Here is a 20,494-nt window from a genome sequence, read left to right as displayed (position 1 = left end):
TGAAAACAGGGAAGGAAAATCCCAGTTCACGACTCACCTCCTAAAAGATGGACACCAGGCTGATTTCATCCCTGAAATGCTGCAACAGGTTAAAAAAGGAATAAAATGGACATTTCAGATCAATGGTACATCGTTTTTGGCTGTTAGTAGGAAAGATAATATTACTAATGACCATGTTTTTCTCTTCCATTCTGCGCTCCTTGACCTCCCACAGCTAATGGGGAAAAAAACACTCCGAGCACCTGAAAATAGTCATCCTACCACCACCCCTCCCCTACCTCACCCCAGACCAACGGTCAGTTTAAAATTCCCAACCCTCCCTCCTTTCACCCCACCTTCCACCCCCACCTTCTCAAATGTTTGTGAGTGTGCAATTTTGTATTTATATTGGCATGGTTAATCTTGGTTTAGTCCTGATAATGCTGCAGTGCAGCGAAACATGTCGACTGTAGTTTTATAAATTTTTATATGGAAAGTGCAAAGTGTTTCAATCCATATCTCATAATGGATCTCCACAAAGAATCTGCCTCATCCATCCAATAAACTTTACCAGACTAGCTCTCATGGCAGGGGATTTAATTACATTAGACAGGATAGTGTAAGGATTAATAAAATATCCCTCAGAAAGCCGTAAAACTCACCATTTTGAACCATTTATCTTGAAATTCCGCAATTTACTAATCTCGCACATACCGCTTATCCTGGTGGGTATTCCATACCTCCACACACATCGGTATTAGTTGCACCTAAAACCCCCCCAGCCTTAATTTCTAGCTGTGCCCCTGGTGCAGGTGCCCTCCCCCGCAAAATTTTTAAGATAAATGGTTCAAAATGGTGAGTTTTAGGGGTTTCCGAGGTTTTTTTTAATTAATATTTGCACTATTTAATAAGTAATATTTATCCAATTGAGTAAAATGGATTAAATTTTAAATTTATCTCAGTTCTGGGGGGGTTTTATCCACCAAAACCCATCCCCCTGGCTGCGCCACTGATCCTCAATACCTTCCAAATGAGTAGGTATATTGTCTTTGCACCAAAGTTTTCAGTGACAAAGTAGGGTGGCTTTGTACATTTGGCAACATTAAGTTCCCTTCCCCTCTCTCCCTCCGTACTATCCCTAACCCATTAGCGTATCCTTCTAAGAGTGTCAGGGCTCTCATGAAAGCTCACCTGCAAACATAGAGTGGATATAATATAACTGCTGAGCATTAGAGTCAAAGGTCTGCAAATTTTAACAGAAGGAAAGAGATAAATAATTATGTATATGTAATGAGCTATAATTTATGATGTTAGATGGGGCAGTGCAGAATGACTTAACAGTAGGTTTTCAATGGAAAGACGTACATATATTGGGGAACTATTGTAATTTCAGTATGACAAAATTAGCCATACACAATAATGGGACCTTTGGATGCTCATGCACTAGTGGTTGTTCTACAGCTGCCTTCTTTTTCACATCCTATTTGCAGAAAATAGTGACTGCTTCTTCCTCATCATTGTCTTATCTTTCTTTCAGGGCACACACAGAGACTCATTTATGGGAGAAGTACTTCATGTAGATGTGATCTGTGCTTTGCTCTTTGGCATTAACTCAGTCAACCAGTCAAGACTCACACTTACAGGCTGAAGTTTTGCTGGAAGAGCAGACATTTATGGTGCTGTTTTGTTTTTTTGTGGTCCCCATGTTGCAAAGTGTTTCACAGCTTTCATAGTGAAGTACCTATGAGGGACAGTTGTTTGACTGAAGACTGCAAGTGAAGAAGAGGTTTTTTCTTACACAAGACATAGGTATCAAAGAACATTTTTGTGAAAGAAGTCATTTTCAATTATTAACTCATCAATTGATGTATGATTCCATCCATATTTATTGCAAAGCATTTTTTCAAAGACTCTGAAATATTTATCTACTAACTGATTGATAATTTGCTCTTGCATCATTTTTACTATCAAATTTCATGAGAAAAATGTATAACACTATGTGTTATTCCAAACATACTCAATATCACTTTGTCTATAAGTGATCTGAGAAATTGAAGTTTATGAATAATTTATGAGTAAGGGAGTATGTGACAATGAAATATCAACTCAATCATCTATGTTTGATCAAACATTGAGGCTACGGAGAGTCACTATGAGAGATTCATTGAAGCCCTGTAGCTTCAGGGTGAAGTCATATCATGATGCCCTAGACCAAAATGAGAAAAATGAAGCGCGATTTCATATACATTTCATAATGAGCCACCATTTGAGAGGCTTCTCAATGGATTGAAATCACCCCACATAAATGTTTCCCCAGTGATCAAATTGACAGAGACAGTTCATGTAAGTTTGATTTAGGTTCATCTTTTAGGTGAATCAAGTGGCCTACTGTGAGACTGTAGCGAGAAAATAGGGTATGGGGGATTCAATTACAAAGGAATTGCATTTCAGAGAAATTTTCTGAAGACAATATTCTCAAAAATGCTGTGGAAGGTTGAATCCTCCGACCTTTTTAGGGCTACAGCCATGGATGTTCGTACGCAGGTTTCCGTGGTGATTACTTGAGTTCAGCATTCTTTTGGGCTGCATCCGCGTCCGTTGTCGAAGAACCACAACAGTTTCGCCAGCTCTCCTGCCAGCGTCCTCAGGTGAAGGACATCCTTCAACTGAGGACGCTGGCAGGAGAGCTGGCGAAACTGTTGTGGTTCTTCGACAACGGACGCGGATGCAGCCCGAAAGAATGCTGAACCCTACAGCCATGGATCTTGACAGCCTTCATAATTTCAACGTGAATAGCAGAGGTTGAAATTCAAAACCTGTATCCTCTTCTTATTTCTTGATGATGTATTAGATTGCTTGGTAATCACAAGCATATAACAGCTGACTTTAATTGGTGATATTCTATGCCGGTTTTTCTCTAGGAGTTGTTATCAATCTCATTAGATAGAGAAGTGGGTAATAATTAAGGTAAAAAAGATGGAATATGTTTTAATTGGACTAGTTTGAATGCTAGTTTCAGCAAGGGATTCCATCTTGTGGCATGTACTTATTTTGTGAGAGAGACTTTAAAGCATTTGGACTCTTTTTATAGCCATTAAGAGTAATATGTATGTACTTACAATTACTGTGGTTACTAAAGTCGTATGATATTTTTTCATGTGTACATGAATCTATCAATATCTTATTTTTTTATTGTAATCACTGCTTGTGCTAAACTCTTGAAAGTATGTCACATTTGGGAAAAAATCCATTTTGTATATATGAATATATGGTAGTCACTTTACTTTCAGGAGATTGCCCAGTGTTCATATTTCCTTCAGAAACACAATTTATCTGTGATGTGTATTGGTTAAATATTCCTCCCCTTGTATTTTGTGTAAATTTTCCAGATTCTAAAGGAATATGTATAAAAAGTTATTCACTAAATATATTCATGCAACTGTTTGATATTGATTTTATGATATATTGAATTCCTAATGAGACATCATACTGTGACATTGAATGGATGAATTTTTTTTATCCAAAGCCTATCTTTAGACCTCGCCTTAGGAGGAAACTATTCAGTTCAGAAACTATATTGGTAGTTCTTTGTCATAAAAGTACATCTTAATATTATTGTCATGTATGAATACTGTTGCTGAGTCAGGCAAATCTCTCTGTAAACTCATTTTCAACCCTTTTGCCCTGAAAGTTGGCCAATATGCATGGTCAACGAAGATTTTCATACTCAAAAGACATAGCATCATCTATAAGGGGTGTTCATTTTACAATAGAAATGAATGAACCTTGGCTATAGCTGATGCGGGGGAAGGGAAGTGATAGCTGAGGTAGCAATGGCTGGAAGTATTCAGGCCTTGTCTGAGACCCACCAAAGCAAGCCCCTAGTGCCATTCCTTGGTAATTGGGCACCTACTCATTCATCATCATGTATGATTTACAGCAGGAATCTGTTGTGAAGTGGTCATCTTGCCAATGGTTTTGGCAAAGAAAACTTATTTGCAAACTCCAATGTTTCATATTTTGAAATAATTCTTTTTTTTTTCATTCTGTGCATAAGCAATTTTGAAACAAAATTTTAACATTACTACCTATTAATGGACTTCTGGGGTTGAAGTCTTTGTACCTTGTGATTTCTAACTTTGTAATGCGAATGCTAGACATCCATTTATGATTCTAAAATGCTTAAAAAAAGTCAATTATTCATATATATGTAGTTGTAAATTATTGAAAAGAAAAAGAAATATGCAATTGTTTTTTTGAAAAACACTGGTAATGCAAAAAGCTGACAGTGGACTCATGTTAAGAAAATGCTAGAGGGTCTAGTCCAGTGGCAGCACTAAGGATTCAAGGCCCCCCAGCAAAAGTTTTGTGGGGCCCCTATATAAGCTATGTTTGTATGATTTGAAATTAATTAAATGCTTCCCATTCTATGTAAAAACGCACATATGATTTTCTAATTAAGAAATTGTAGTTTATGACATCATAAAAGTTGAAGATGTGTTCAATTCTAACATATGTATTGATTAAACATTGTCTTTTTTGATGGGTTTTTAAGTTTTTGAAAAATCGTACTACTTATGCACATAACGAAAAATTCAAAATATGTAGGTACAAGCAACCTCACCCATTTTCCTAACACCTCAAAATTAAACTTTAAAAGAGTGTCTCATACTCAACAGAGTTGACAGTTCGTTCCACTTTCAAAATTTTTAACCTATATTTACAAATTAAATGTCAATTTGTGATGAGTTCATAAAATATGTTACCGAAAGTTATCTTAAATAACTTCACTTATCTATCAAACAAAGTTTATTCTTTGAGTTTGCCTAAGCCAAACCTCCTCTTTTTCACAGCTAAGGACTTTTCAACCACTTTGTTGATATTGATTTTCATAGTTTCTTCATGCTCTCATCACGGAGGCCCTCATACATGGGATCTGCGGGGCCCTTTTCGCCACCACTGGTTGGATCCCAAATGGCAGGGACAAGAATACCATGGTAACTCCACCCCAAAAAAGAGCTCCATAAAGTGATGTTTAAAATATTATCTTCCTACACATGGCATGGAAAATATTTTCCTCTCTTGGGCGATGTCAGGAAATAGTTTAAGACATTATTGTAAGTTGAATTCTATTAGGTAAGTCTATAATTTCACTCTAGATAAAAATCTCTGGATCATTCTCTTGATAGGATGATCTACCATTTTTCTAGGAACAGTAGGTTTGGCAATAAAGATTTCTTGGTTTTCAAATCTGGTTCCTTGCTTACCCAATGTGATACCCGAGAAATCTAAAATTTATAGACTTGAAAAATTCAGGCATTTCAAAACAGTACATTTGGTTTAAATGGTGGCAGCCTACGTCACCCAAATAATAGCACGGGATTCTTCCATCCTTTTCCTTCCACACATACATGTACCAAGGAAGAGTCAGAGAGCTCCTATCCTGGCGGTGCCTCCTCTCTCTTGAGGCCCAGGCATAAAAGTCATTGACTTTTAAGCTTGACTTCAAAGAGTGCATATCTACAAGTCCGCTTAGAGTTTCATTTCCGTGCACGACGTAGCTGTTAGCATTAATCATACGCCACTGAGAAGCTGAGACAAACGAGCTATTCTTAAAACGTATACAAATTTTAAAATAAAACACTTGCATATATTACAAGTTATTGTAAGGGGTAAATGGGTATTTAAATTTCGTGCATGACGGGGAAATGTTTACAGCCGGTTTTGGGCGGTTTAGGAAGGAGAGGGTTAAGCAATGTTTTGCAATCTTGATGTCTGATGATTTACTATTGGACTTATTTAAATGAACAATAGATGCATGCGTTCCCTGAGATTAAAATTCCTGGGACTCCTGCTTGGGGCACTGCTAAGGTTGGAATGGAGCGATGGAAAGAGCCACACTAAGCGGAGCTTTGGCTTCCCTTACAGGTTTCCTATGGTGGGAACTATCAGGGATGTTTATATGGCCTTCATCTTCACAGATAATCAAGTTTCCTTCATACCTTCCGCTCCATACGTCTCGGTTGTGAAACTCCCCTCGCTGGCATCGTTTGCCCTAAGAAGGTGTTAATAAATATGACTCTATATAGGAAAACGATGAGTCAGAGGAATGAGTCCCCTGGGCTAGTGGTGTCCTCAGCCAATGTATCGCAAGTAGTCGCCTCAATGAAACAAATTTTGGGGGACAGAAGCACCCCCTCTGGCTACATGCCTGCTTGAGATATTAAAATACAGACTTTCCTTGAACATACATATATAGCTGGATGAAGACATTTTTCCCAAAAAAAATTTTGCTCCCTATAAAAATGGAATGATTAGTTCCCTTGGCTAAATGAATCTAAATTAAACTCAGCTCGAAGTGAACACAATCTGGATTGGAAGTACTCATTAAAATACAGCCCTAAACAGAGATTTTAATCAACTAAGAAATGTGTGGGTTCATTCTTATCACAAAGCATTGATCTTAAATACATTGCTACCAAACCCGATGAGATACATTCTCTTGAAGTATAAAAGGTAAGTAGGTGTACCTACAATATTGTATTTTGGTTCATTGGGACACATCGGAATCACTACTCTTTCTCTAATTCTCTCGTGTTTTCCAGGCGTACAGCGTCTTTAAAGGCTACTCCGATTTTCCATCGGGTAATTGTTGATTTTCTATAGTATAGACGTCAGTATACTGACATTTCGGGAACCGAGTCTGCTCCCATTACGTCGGCAGCAATGTAAGTAATCATCTGGTGGAAAACCCAAGTATCCTTCCAAGATGTTGTACACCTATCCACTGCTGACAACTGGTCGAATCAGCGACGCCGACGAAACAAGTCTGCTAAAAACCATATCGTCCAATACCTTCCAATATTTACAACTATATCGACATAATACCCTGAGAGCCACCTCTAAGGCGTTCGGCAGGGGGTGATCAATCACCAGCATATAGCATACTTTCAGGATACTTGGATGCTATGAGGTTTATTTGGGTTTCGAAATCCAACAGTGATGTTACATTTGAGTAGGGTGGTCTATAATTCAAACGCTTATATAGTTTTAGATTAAAGACATCGAATAGAACACCACACAGATTCAACGCGGGTCTAATTCACGGTTTCCGCTTGGCTGAGGATTGAATATATTTTACGCCTAGAAATTCTCCCCTTCCAGAAGGAACAGGACAGGAAGGTGAGAAGGTTACGTGGAAATCTTGCGTATTTAATTCCCTGACATAACGTATACAACTTGTCATGTGAATCAGAGAGAAATGTGAAGATCATTTGCATTGTTGTTCGACTTATAGACGGAGGGGAGGAAAGTAGTTGGCGTGGTTGAGTAAAACGAGTTTTTATCCTCGTCCTGGGGCGCCAAGACAAAAATTGCTAGTCAAAACGTCTTCCTCCATGGGCTTCAAAACTCTTTTTGACCGGTAAGGAAGAAGACCCTCGCTTGGCGCTTGTATTGTTTGCTGTCACTTGCAGTAAGGGCGTGGATCAGCGGCTTGCCAATTCGTCGTCAATGCGGAAGTAAACATTTTTCCGCTCCTGCATGCTAAGATTTTTCTGTCCGGGAATGTGCACTTTTTTTTAGAACTGCTCTCACAGAAACATGAGTATGCAGAGGAGGGGATTCAAAACAGGAAAGATTTTCGGTCGGAGAGGTCGAAAAAAAAGCCAGGAAAGGAATAAACAATTATTGCAGACCTTAAGTCCTGGGGCCTCATCATGAATAGACATTGTTTAAACCTAATGGGCTATAATACCCCTCACTGGTTCCTTCAACTTCGCCTCTGGTGTGAATACCTATCGTACATTGACTGAGAATATTCGTTTCAGAATAAGTGTTTCATTCCACTAAAGTGAAATATCTGAGTGAATTACTGAGGCAACCTTCGAAAATCGATTACAAAATTTAATTTCTATCTTATTTCCGCAAAATTTTAAACTGCGGGTTTAGTTGTTCATGTTTACGCATTATTTCCAGTATAACATCAAAACCTGAGTACAACTATAAATTTATCGAAACCAACCCATCATATAAAAAAAAATCATCTGATAAAATATCACTGTATGGACAGAGGTCGCATTAGTTCACTGTGATCAACTCATAAACAAAATTCAAATACTCTGCCATATAGATTATTGTCTATTTCCAATTATAACTATTTACTATCGCCCAATAAAAAAGGAAATCCAGCACTGAACTTTATTCTATGAATGTTTCAAACTGGCTGAAGAGGATCTAGTAGGATTTCCGAAACATAACAAAAAAACATAAATCAACTTAATATCAGCAGCTTTTTAAAAATCCAACATATAATTAAGGCTTTGTGATACTTCTGTCATTTTTGGAGTAGGCAATGATGTTCGAGGCTGCATTGAGGAAACTCTAATAGATCATTTCGCGATGGCTACTGAGAGATTCATGCATTACAGGAAGTACAAACATGCATTGCTATTTTCTTGGTACATATACAGGTATTCCTGTATTAGATATATCTCGCCATTCTAGCAGTTATTTCATTAGTTATGAGCCTCGCGGATTTCACAAACAGACAAAGAAGACTGAAATAAAATTATTTGTAGGTATAACTCGATAGGACTCGATGGGATGCGTCGTCCCCGAAAGGGACGACACGAGCCTTCTGCCCCCCCCCCCCCCCAAATTTATCCCCCACTGGTCAAACATCCCAGCTATCCACAATCATTGAGAAATTTGAAAATATTTGGCACGACTCATCTGATAGTTACGCACAAATGGCTTTCGTACTCTGACATACTCTGGGAAAAAATTCTTTCTGTTGATGGAAGGTCGGCCTCGGAAAATGTCGTGACCCAATTCCGTGAAGGATTCCCTCTCGTTCGGAGGGTCGAGAGGCATAAGCACCTCATCAAAAAACCGTGGGTCAAAACTTCTTCCTCCTCTTCCCACTTCCAGAAGCTACGTCTTTTCCTTTGCCGCACAGGAAGGAATAGAATAGAAGGCTGGTTACAGTCTCATCCTGGGGCAACAAATCATGAAAATTTCTAGTCAAAACGTCTTACGCCGTGGACCTCAAAAATCTTTTTGACTGATAGGGAAGTAGGCCCTCGCTCGATGCACGGAGTCAAGGGGGTAGCAAGGACGATTGTTAGTAAGGGGGGGGGGGGGGAAACCCGGGTGACCAGGGGTTGGAGTATGAAAAATATGTGAACATTTTTATCACTAGAAATCACACATTTGCTATTTTGGCGCTTAAAATTACATCATTGATGGGTCGTCCGGAAGCTGTCTCGTTAAAAAAATGATTGGTGGAGTAGAATAAACATGTTTTGTATGTTAATATTTTAATGCTAAAATTAATGGGATTAGGGGGGTCACGTGCCCCCTATCCTCCATGGCTACGCCACTGCTTGGAGTGTTTAATGTTCTCAACAGCTGGAGCGAGGTTCAGCAGCAGGGCCAATTCGTTGTCAATTCGGGATTTACCAAATATTTGGCTCCTTGGTGGGACGATTTTTCTCTCCGTTACTGTACTCTTAAAAATGGTCTGAAAAGGCTAAAAACCTGTAGGTAGTGTGTCTTAAAAATACTTGTGGAATAATAAAAGTGATTTCATATTCATAATCATGAAAATACCATAAAGTGATGTCATACCCTGTCGATATCTGTAACAATAAAGTCTGTTCATTATCTGTCAGTTGGCTGTTCGTTCCCTGTTCCCTGACCAAGAGAGAACAGGCAGGCGACTGTTCGTAGAATGTAAATTGGAACGCCTTGTCTGTTCCTTGTCTGTGAGAAAAGGGTTACTTGTCTGTTCCCTCCCTGTTAAGAAAGCGGCATTCTCTGTTCCTTACCTGTTGGACCACAGACAATGAACAGGCAGGGGAATGTGCGCTGTCAGTTCATTGCCTGTTTTCTTAGGTTGTTTGTTCCCTGTTCCTTGACCAAGAGAGAACAGGCAGGCGACTGTTCGTAGAATGTAAATTGGAACGCCTTGTCTGTTCCTTGTCTGTCACAATGTGGGAAGATGGTTATTTGTCTGTTCTCTCCCTATGCGCATACTTTGTTCCTTAACTGTTCGCTGTTGCTAAGTTGGACATAATAGACAAGAGATAATTTATGTTAAAATAGAATTAAAAGTTGAAATTCATTTGAATGATTGTAAGAAAAACTTTTATTGTGCTTTTCCACATATTCCATTAGTTATAAAAATCTTGAATAGTTGCAGAAAAGCAAGCTTTGTCATCATTAACAGAACAACCACAACATCAACAAATATTTCACATGCCTTCATCAAAGAAATATGTACTTCCTTATATTAATACAACTCGGATTCTGCACTATGTCAATATAATACGTGTGATTTTAAAAGAGAAACACGCCTTTAAAGAATATTTATGAACACGATGATTTCACTTCTCACTAACAAACCTACAAGAAAGACAGTCCTCTGACAATGTTTGTTGGTTCTTATTGGCGACGTAACGCACATACGCATAATACAAATACAATACAAATCTCAGTACTTGCTCAAAAACTTAAGAGACACAATAAATTATTAAATAAACACACTCAAGAACAAATATCACTTCACGACTTTCACTATCACTGAATGGATGCACGAATTACTTAATTCGTCACTGCGGGCATTTAGCACAGGTTAAATAATAATCAAATAAAAAACTGTTTTCTCCGCAACCAACAACTTCACCACAACACAGTCGACCATGTGCTCGTAAACTGTCCGGATAACGGTATCGGTTATTGGCGTCATTGTTTGCGTTTGCTATCTTCTATAGGTAGGTAGCAGCACCACGCTATCTTTGCGTCCTTGTTGAGAACCTGTTCACTGTTTTCTGTTCGTACCCTATGAACCGGCCCTTGCCTGTTGACTGTCCGTTCACTGTTGTCTGTTCGTTCACTGTTGTCTGTTCGTTCCCAGTCCGCTGAAACCACTGAGTACATACTCTTTGGCTGAAACATACGGCCCCTGCCTGTAATTGGCGAAGTAAAGTATTTAACGTGCGTAAGCCGAGCAGATAGCTAATATAATTTGCGTGCTCACTTCAATAACCGTCATCCGTGGTTGATGGTAATCGTGATAATGAATTCAACCGTATATAATTACTGTTTAAGTAGATGATATTTTCTTTGGATTCAATCAAACTTCCTTGTACTCAATTAAATTTGGATTAATCCAAATTGTTGTCCAAATTCGGAAACTTAAAACAATTGTTCGTACGTTGTTCATAATCTGTTCTCAAAATCTCCAAAAGGTTCCAAACTGACAGCGAACAGGCATCATTTTTACGTAAATCGATAGGGTGTTTAGTGTTTGTTCACTCTTGTCTGTTCATTCCCTGTTCGGTGAAACATACTACCAACCGGCCCCTGCCTGTTAAAAGCTTGTTCACTATTGTTACCGAAATGCTTGTTGCCTGCCTGTTAAGGAACAAGCTGCAAACAGAGTACAAACTGTTGGTAGGCTGTTCGTAAGTTGTTCCTACTTGTGAGTGACCCGAGATTGTTCGTTGGCTGTTTATACTCTGTTCACTAATCTCCAACAGGCTATCAACAGACTTCAAACGGACAGCAAACAGGCATTGTTGTTTCAGAAATCGACAGGGTAGTCATATAATAATAATAATAATAATAATAATAATAATATTTTTATTGGTTCCCAGAGACGTGTCTAAGCCACGTATGGAACAAGTCACAAGAATAGTACATACATGAGGTATTAAAAAATAATATTTAAGACGAGAAGGATAGGTACAGACATAAACATAAAAGTAACATTTTCAAAAGACAGGTTATAAAGACATAAATTCATCCACTGAATAACAGGGATTGTCACATAAATACTGATAAAGTTGACCTTTGAATTTGGAGAATGAATCTAGCTGTTTAATCTTTAGAGGTAAACATTTGAAATATTTTGACCCAGCATTTATGGGGTTTTTGCTGAACATGGTTGATTTATGTACAGTAACTCTTAAATCACTACAACCCCTTGTGTTATACCTAGTTGTGGATATCAGCATTGGTTTTGAGACTGTAAAACTGCTTATTTTGTTGAACAAAGGTAATTGCAGAAAAAATGTATAGGCAAGGTAGCGTAAGAATCCTTAAGGATTTGAAATAGGGCTTGCAGCTGCTTCGCCTAGGAATGTTTTTTATTATTCTAATGGCCCATTTCTGGAGCCTAAAAAGACGAGTAGAATGGTGGGAATGGCCCCATACTGCAATCCCATACATCAATCGACTATGGATATATGCATAATAGACTGAGAGTGCAGTAGCAGTATCAACCAGAGGGACGTTATAGTTACGATTGCTCTGAGTGAACTCGCTAATAATTGATTTTGTTCTTGGGATATCCAAAGGCTACCCGGGATTAGAATCCCAAACCTTTACGTCCGAAGCAAAATGCTCATACCACCATGCTCGTAGATATATATATCTTATCGGTTTGCATTGGCGGTTAAAAGTATTGTGACCAGGGGCGGTCTGGCCAAGTCGGCTGGTCGGCGATCGTGAGCTTAGGAGGCCCCCACAACGCGCGCTTTAATCGTGAAGCGTATATAAAAGGTTAAATTATTGAAGAATCAGATTACTTGAGCCAAAGTTTTCTTTGCAATTATAAAATTCTAAGTTTTCATTAATTTTCTTTATTTACAGCATAGGTACTTACTGCAAAAAGGTCACATAAAAAATAACATAAAGAAATTCGAAGTACAGAGAGAAGCAGATTCTTTTTTTAAGGGAATACTCAAAAACCTTATTTTAGAGTTTTTTTGGATTTGTATCATTAAATTTTATAAACCAGGTAATTCTCTTATTTTAAAGTATTTTTATGACGAAATTGCTGTTTTTTATTAACTGTCATGTACTTTTTAAGAGCCAGAATAGCGTCGAAATCCATTTCCGGGCATGCAATTTCCTTAAATGAAGAATCTGAGCGATTCCCTGTGAATAGCATGGATGAAAGTTTCTCGGGTTTTCAACAGGGTCAGGGTCTGCATTGTGTAGGCCGACGTTCATTGATTCATCATCAGCCCTGAGGATGTTGTGAAAGTCTCTCAGCGAAACGTCGGCCAACACCATGCAGACCCTGACCCGGTTGGAAACCCGAGAAACTTTCTTCCAATTTCTTAAAATTTTGCTGGGGGAGGGCCCCATCATGAGCCCCAGTCGAGGTCCCCATTTACCCCCGACCACCACTGACGGTAACCCATTCCATTTCAAATGGGCAAGTGATCAGAAACAATACAAAGACTAGGGTCTTACATATTTGTCAATACTCTCTCTACTCATGGTTTTCTTTTAGGTATATTAACTATCTTATCTAGAGACATTAATTCGCTGGTAAATAGTTACACCGAAAAGAGAAGCAAAACCAGCTAGGAAGCTTATTAGGCGTTCAAGGCGTTAGTTTCACATTTTTTTCCTCGAAGCTAATGGCCTGCCTAATAAATCTGCCTAAAGTTATCAACTCTTATTGACATTGCAAGAATTTTTTTCGTCATTAATATCTTAAATCAGAATTTCTACATCAAAGTTTGGACTAAAAAAGTCAAAAATATGATTTTTTCGGATAGTCCAGTCCAATACCCTCCTTTAATTTTGAATTTGGTATGTGAAAATTCATTCCCTTTGGTTGGAGAAGGTTTCTTATTCATAATTTCCCAAAATTTTAAAAAGATATCTTGATTGCTTCGATTAGTCTCTCACGATAACTGATATTCTAGTGGTATCGTGGTGCCGTAATGAGTCGGAGCGCCGCCGTTCCGGCACTTGTTAAGAAAAGACGTAATGGTCAAATAACACTTTTATCAATTTTTGTGCCTCAAAATTACTTGTATACCCATTCGTTTACAAAGCAAATATTTATTTAAAAATATGCAGAAGTAACTTGTAGTAAAAAAACACACAGTGCAGTATTTCACTTGTAAAAAAGTTGGGGAAAGTGCGTTCCAGCACGGCTAATTTTACCACGACACCACTGCCATAATTTCTAATTCGGTTCTTGGACATTCGTCCGACGGTTTTCAGAGTCGTGCACGGCAGGGTAAGGAAAGCAGTTATGCATGACGTCAGTATTACCCATTCACCTTGAGATTCTCCCTCCCATCGTCTCCCAATCTTCCACTGCCCGTATAAATCCATTAAACTAGAGTTACCCTGAATTCGATGGGCCTCTGTCCTGGGTTTTTCCGAAACCTTCCGCGATTCCCCTCTCACCTCTACCTCACTCCATTGCCTACGGCCTTAAAAATAGTCACGTCTCTTGCATGTGGATCTTTAGTTGAATACTGGACGTTGTGCCGAGAAGTTCCGTTCGTTGAGTTGCTGGTTATGTTCGGTGTTGAAGCTTGAAGTGCTCTGCTGGTGGACGCCGAGGACAAGTCTGGCCTGTGTTAGGTTTCGCCTGAGTTAGTGTATCATTTTATCTTATTGGTAAATTAGATGTTTATATCTTACAAGTATTTGGCGTGGTTTTTTATATCAATTGCTCTATTTAGCTAATCTCATTTAAGATTAAAACCGTTATCGGCTGACTACATTGGTTTGAAAAGGTTTTATCTGAAGCTACCTAAGTTTCGAGGAAATTGATTTGACTGGTTTCTTGATGTGGTTCTATATACCACTCAATGTAATATAAATATTATGTAGAATCAGCTTACAATTTCTTTCTTTCTCTTCAAGCTCATTGGAGGTTAGTTTTTCATTTAGATTGAACTTCAAATACGAGGTTAACAATGTAACGTAATACGAAACCAAAATATCAATCGGCGTCTTGTCAAGAGAATGTGGCGATAATCTTGAATTTTTATTTAAATATCAACGACATTGAGGTGAGTTTTAAAATAATTCACCATGTTCTAGTGCTATCATCAGCCATGGTAATTTTTCAGTATCGGTGATTATTTTTATGGCGCATTTGTCGTCATATCGTAATCAATTGAATTTTTTTTCTTAGAATCCGAATTCTAATTAATCATTTCGATCTATTTCCACTTTCAGGGCAGTCATCGGAAATCCGCGCCCTACGTTCTTTTCGGCGTTGCCTCCCTTACAAAACGATACCGTTTTGTAAGGGAGGCAACGCCGAAAAGAACGTAGGGCGTAGGGTTTCCTCCATTTCTGCTGCAAACAAGTCTTCTCTCACATTTTAGCTAACGCGATGTATTAACTTGTTTCTTTTTTTCTTGAAGCTTCTCACTTTGTTGTCTGCGTAAATCAACCCTGGTGCTGCTCTTAAAGTTCTCTAATCTGTTAATATATAATTGCATTTTGAAGTATTTATTAGCATCAATAAATTGTCCTACTTCCTCCTTTCTACGACGAAAATTTTCTTTATTGATCAATCTCTCATTACGTTACATATAATCCGTCTTCTTCTTATTATCTTCGGAAGATTTTAGTTTGCCATGCTTCGCAATATCTCATTCCCTGTATTAGTCACTGAATGCAAAGGTGGCCTTTCGTAATCCGAGACTAAAAGGATTTTTTATCTTCTCCTTCTTTTTACACTCCTGATTGTTTATTCCCAAGTTTTTCTCTTTTCGATCATCTGACAAGGTTATGTCCTTGTACCAGGTTAATACTTAAGTGTCTTAGTTTTCTTGTAGTTCAATGGGTGTTTTTTTTTCTTCCAAAACTCGAACTTCACTTTACACCCTTCTTTTCTTTGCAAATGAATTTTTCACCAAGCAATCCTACATAATTCTCTTAAATCCGTTCCTGCAATCAAATTTTTACATCGGCCTTTGACGCATCTGATCATTGCTGCTCGCGCTATTATCCCGTGCTCCACTTTCACGTCTTCCTTACCGATGACCGTGGCGAACGGCGGAGGTCTGAGGGATCAACCCTCCCCGAATTGCTGGCGGAATACGGCCTGAAGTGCTCCACTTCTAATGAACCTGTCCGGAAATGTACTACCTCTTCTACACGACACCACCGACTTTTATTTTTCTTTGGCCTGCTCCTAATCTCCGTTTGAAGAACCTCTGACATTCTCCGAAGATATACAGCTGAAGCCAGCAAGGAAAACAGTGCTAGTGAGGTGATCAGTGCTCTAAATTCATGGTCAGTTGTGTGATGTTTAGTGCAGAGTGTTCATTTACGTGTGCGACGGGGGAGCGTCGATGGAAAGCAGAGCTCTTCCGCCGATGGACCTTGCGTATGAGTCAAGGTAAGGGAGCGACTCCTCTTCAAGGGTATAGATGGTGTAGGGTGGCTAGGTTATTTAAAGAGACATGGCCCATTCGCAGTAGGGCCCTCCGATGGGGCTTTTATCAACCATACTCCTGCTTACCTCCAAGTTTAAAGCTTGCCTTTCTGGAAATGCACTCCCAATAAAGAATTTCTTTCCTCGTTCCGTATTTTTATAATGGATTTCTAGTATAGACGTAACGTTTTTCAGGCCAGTGCTATAACTGTTAGTAACGTACGTTGTATCTTTCTGGAAATTCCCCATTTAGTATGCTTAGTAAAACTCCCCCCCCCCCAATTCGGTTAGGCTGGCAAGGGATTCTTTTGTATGTTTTTTTTCAGGTGACCGATGTATTCATTACCGCCGCAAATCGTACACATATTTTTTCACAAGATTTGTTAATCAGAAGAATATCCTTCGTTACCCAGGGTAATGTTCACCGAGCTTAAATTACTTTAAGCGTAGAAGGTTAAAGAAACCCTTTTAAAACTACTACTTTCCAAAATTTTGGAAAGTAGTAGTCCGGTCTGGAAAACTCTTTTCTTGGAGCAAGCAGAGTATACCCTTAGAGAAGTAGAGGAAGCAATTAAGGGACATTAGCTGAAGGTGTAGGTAGGAATTTTAGAGTTATTAGGCTCTTAAGGTGACCGACACGAAATTAAGCCTTCCTCATAACACCCTACCTTACTACTGCTTAAATAAGTAGATTTTTAAAAGTATGTGCTAAGGTATTTCCCATTTTTTTATTATAAAATTGTTATAGTCTCATTAATGTAACAACACATTGCTGGACTCGGAAATTCTGTGAATTTCCATGTATCACGCCTAAGTTGATCTGAAGGAACTTTTTTGTAATTGTGCATTGTAATAATTTTTGTAAAAAAGTTGAACATTCGAAAATGTGTTCTTGTTTAATTTCTGAAGGCAGCCCTCGTCTGTCTTGAAGACAGGGCTGTAACATGGCACAGTAGGACGTCTCTCGCTGTCATTGGTATGGATGTGCAGAATCAGAGACGTGATAGGGCCCGGCCATTCGGTATTCGTCTTATTTTTCTGCGTGACGAAGGCCTAGAAGTGGGTCCCAACGAGCTGGCATGATACCCCTTTGTGTGGCACCAGGAAACTCGTGAAAACTTTATATTCATTTCTTCTCTCTACCCTATTTCTTTTCCTTCCTTCGCTACCATTTTGTTGGTTTTATACGTCGACGTGGTTTGGATAAATTATACCTACTAATTTATTAGTTAACTATTTACTCGAAGGTTGCGGTCGTATTACGACTTTGTATTTCGGATTATTATATTTTTTACTGTGGGGTTTATTTCGACGCATGTGCCACATTTTTTTTATCAAAAGCTTTTTTATCTTGCCAAGTCAGTTTGTATGCTTCGCCGCTAGAATATTGCTGTAGATTTTCACGTTCTTTCCATTGCCGGAATCGACTTGAAATTTTGCATATTTAATTGCTCGTAATGAAAATACGATTTTCAGTAATTGGCCATTTTTCGTTGTATTAAAATCTGATTACCATATGTAAAATAGCTAAAACTTTTATCAGTAGTTGTCGTTGATTATGCAATGTTTGGGCAGAAGGTCATTTCATAGCTATGATTTAAACGATTATAAGATTCACCATTAAATAGTAGGAAATAAATATAACATTAAAAATATTTAAAGAAACATGCTTTTCCTAAAAACCGGTGTACATTCCCTGAAAAAAAATTAAAAATAAGCTGTTATTCAGTCAGGGAGTAATGTGTTGTGTGTGTGTTGATAGGTTTAGATGTAAACATTGTGTGCCAATCACCTCTCAGGATATTATACAATATTTCCAACAAAATTAATTAGCAATAGGACTTTATTCTTAGGGTGAAGAAAATCTTTACCTCCTTACTGAATTTTTACGCAGTTTTCAGAAAAATATGTTTAAAAAAATATATTTCTATTTTAATTAAGTTCATTTTTTCTTATTTTCACTATTATTTAGGGGCCTGCCAACAGTTTACCTACACTGTAAAAAAGGCCTGTAGTTTATTTTAAGGGTACTTGGTACCATTGGAAAATGGGCACTCGGGGCCATACGGATCAATAATTAATGTAAGAAGTAGTATCGTCCTTAACTTAATATTTATTTTTATGAAGATAACATAGTGTCGGCAAAATGGCACCGTAAAGCCGAAATCTGGGTTGATCGATAGTAAATTAGCGTGGACTTCACTGTTGTTACATCATTATAAATTTACACATTTCTGTAACTTTATAGCTGATTCACTAATACTTTTCTTTAGATACCCGCGATTAACGTTGGCGGCAACGTTTAACGTAACCGCATAAAGCAGCCGTAAAAAAATCTGTATTCGCTCACAGGCATTTTTTCGTCACGTATCAACTCCAATACGTTGAGGGCAGCGCACTTCTACTAAGATAATATAGATATCGTGTGCACGAGCGTAGGATTACGGAGATTACGCACGCAATGATATATTATGATTGAAGGGGGTATAACTTGCTGCCAAGGAACCTGCTCCTTTCTTTGTATCCTTATTTGACAGTAACAAGGACTTCTTTCCTTGCGCTCGTGTACCCAACAGAGAGTGATCCTCCGTGACATTCCGCGCAGCGATAGTCACAATTGTTCTTGAGGGCTGTAGCGGGTGTAGAAGGAACTCAAGGGAGGGGAAGCGCAAAAGATATCTTAAGCTACCTTTCCTTGTATGGAAATGGAAAATTAAGGCACTTGTAAAGTTTAAGATGATTTTACTTGAACTGATCATACTCGTATACAGGACATGTCATCTTATGATATGAAAAAAAGTTCAAATTCTGGTTCTGTATTATCAGGCAATGCGAACAGACCCACAAGGGGGTGGGTATGCCCTTATATAGTCGATCTTACAACATGTTGGTGAAAAATGCTATGATGGTTGGCGTAACATGGTAGAACTCCTTCATGATGCACAAGGTTAAGAAAAAGACTTCGCTGTTCCACAAAATAAAATATATTTGCGACCCAACAGTTTGCCCAGTGTATTTCTACTGGGCAGTGCCAAGGACAAAATTTGTGCCGGAGAACACAGCGGAGTATATAAACTCCGATGCAATGACTGCAATTCCTGTTACATAGGAAAAACTGGACGGAATTTCAACATCCGGGCCAAGGAACATCGTTCATATTTTATTAACAACAAACAAACCTCACACTTTGCCAAACACCTCTTGGATTCCGACCACACAAGCGATTTCGAACCGATAATCCTACATAAAGAAAACAACGGCCCAAGGCTTGACCCTCTCGAGCAGTTGGAAATTTTAGTGGGCCAAACCTTACCCAACATCACATTAGTTAACGAGCAATTGTATTCTCACCATTCACCACTGTTCAATGTTTTTTCCGAGAAACCATTACGGATGCCACTCACCACTCCATAACACCCCTCCCTGTATTTCGTCATCATACACCAACTCTCGGCTACCCCGTGCAGTGACCCATTAGCGACGTACTTCCCAAACCTACCTTCCCTTACCCCCTCCCCTATTTCCCCCTTTCTCCACCTCCACCCCACCACCCCTCTAACTTCTTCAAGGGTATAAATTCTATGTACTGATACTTGTAATTGCCAGATGATGATGATACGCTGTATCGAAACCGGTCGCAAATATATTTTATTTTGTGGAACAGCGAAGTCTTTTTCTTAACCTTGTGCATCATGTTAGTGAAAAGCCACTTGCAGTAAGGGCAACATATGGTTACTTTAGCTGGAGTACTCATATCCACAGCCGACGGTAATAACGTCCTCGTAGTCCTCCTTGTTACAGCGTATATTTCAAATCCCTCCAAATATTTATTCATCCCCCAAAATTCAACATCATATACTTCCTGCGGGTAGCTATGATTACAAAATTGTTCAGATATTATGCCTTAGATACCGTCCAGGCAAAAAATTCATACCACTCATGAGCAGAAAATTCTCTTTGTCTTCAAAATAATTTCTTAGAAACGATTTCCTTGTAATTTAATGTATCGGATAAAACTTCAGAAACTAAATCTCTTGCATATTTGATCCTCTGATATCACATTATGTGAAATTGAGGAAAACGAGGTAATTTCCATTGCCGTACACGTTTAATGGGTCATCTTGTACAGCTTCCAATCTGCCACAATGCTCTGGAGAAGATTCGTACTGTTATCTTATTTTTTAACACAAACGTTTTAAAAACTGTATTCAATCCTCAATTTAAAAAATGGTGGCTTCAATGCCTATGTTTTCCGTTTAATAACTCCTAATTAAACTAATGGAGGTTCATGTGAACATGAGG

The 20,494-nt window shown here is 38.5% G+C and overlaps 1 protein-coding gene across 3 annotated transcripts in view; it reads left to right on the top strand.

Moving 5' to 3' along the window:
- The window catches only part of LOC124153677 (UDP-glucuronosyltransferase 2B7-like), a 372,180-nt gene that overhangs the window by 119,662 nt on the left and 232,024 nt on the right, over window positions 1–20,494 (top strand). Inside the window, exon 9 of one of the 3 annotated variants that reach the window (XM_046526983.1) lies at window positions 1,517–2,580. The exons of the other annotated variants lie outside the window; for them this stretch is intronic. The gene's annotated coding sequence lies outside the window, so the exon portion shown is untranslated. Of the gene's footprint in view, window positions 1–1,516; window positions 2,581–20,494 lie in introns of those variants that run through there. 3 annotated transcript variants of the gene reach the window in all.

The sequence above is a fragment of the Ischnura elegans genome, chromosome 2 (assembly GCF_921293095.1).
Source record: "Ischnura elegans chromosome 2, ioIscEleg1.1, whole genome shotgun sequence".
In the NCBI taxonomy this organism is placed as follows: domain Eukaryota; kingdom Metazoa; phylum Arthropoda; class Insecta; order Odonata; family Coenagrionidae; genus Ischnura; species Ischnura elegans.
Note: the sequence above shows the minus strand (reverse complement) of the source record. Positions and strands in the feature narration are given on the sequence as shown.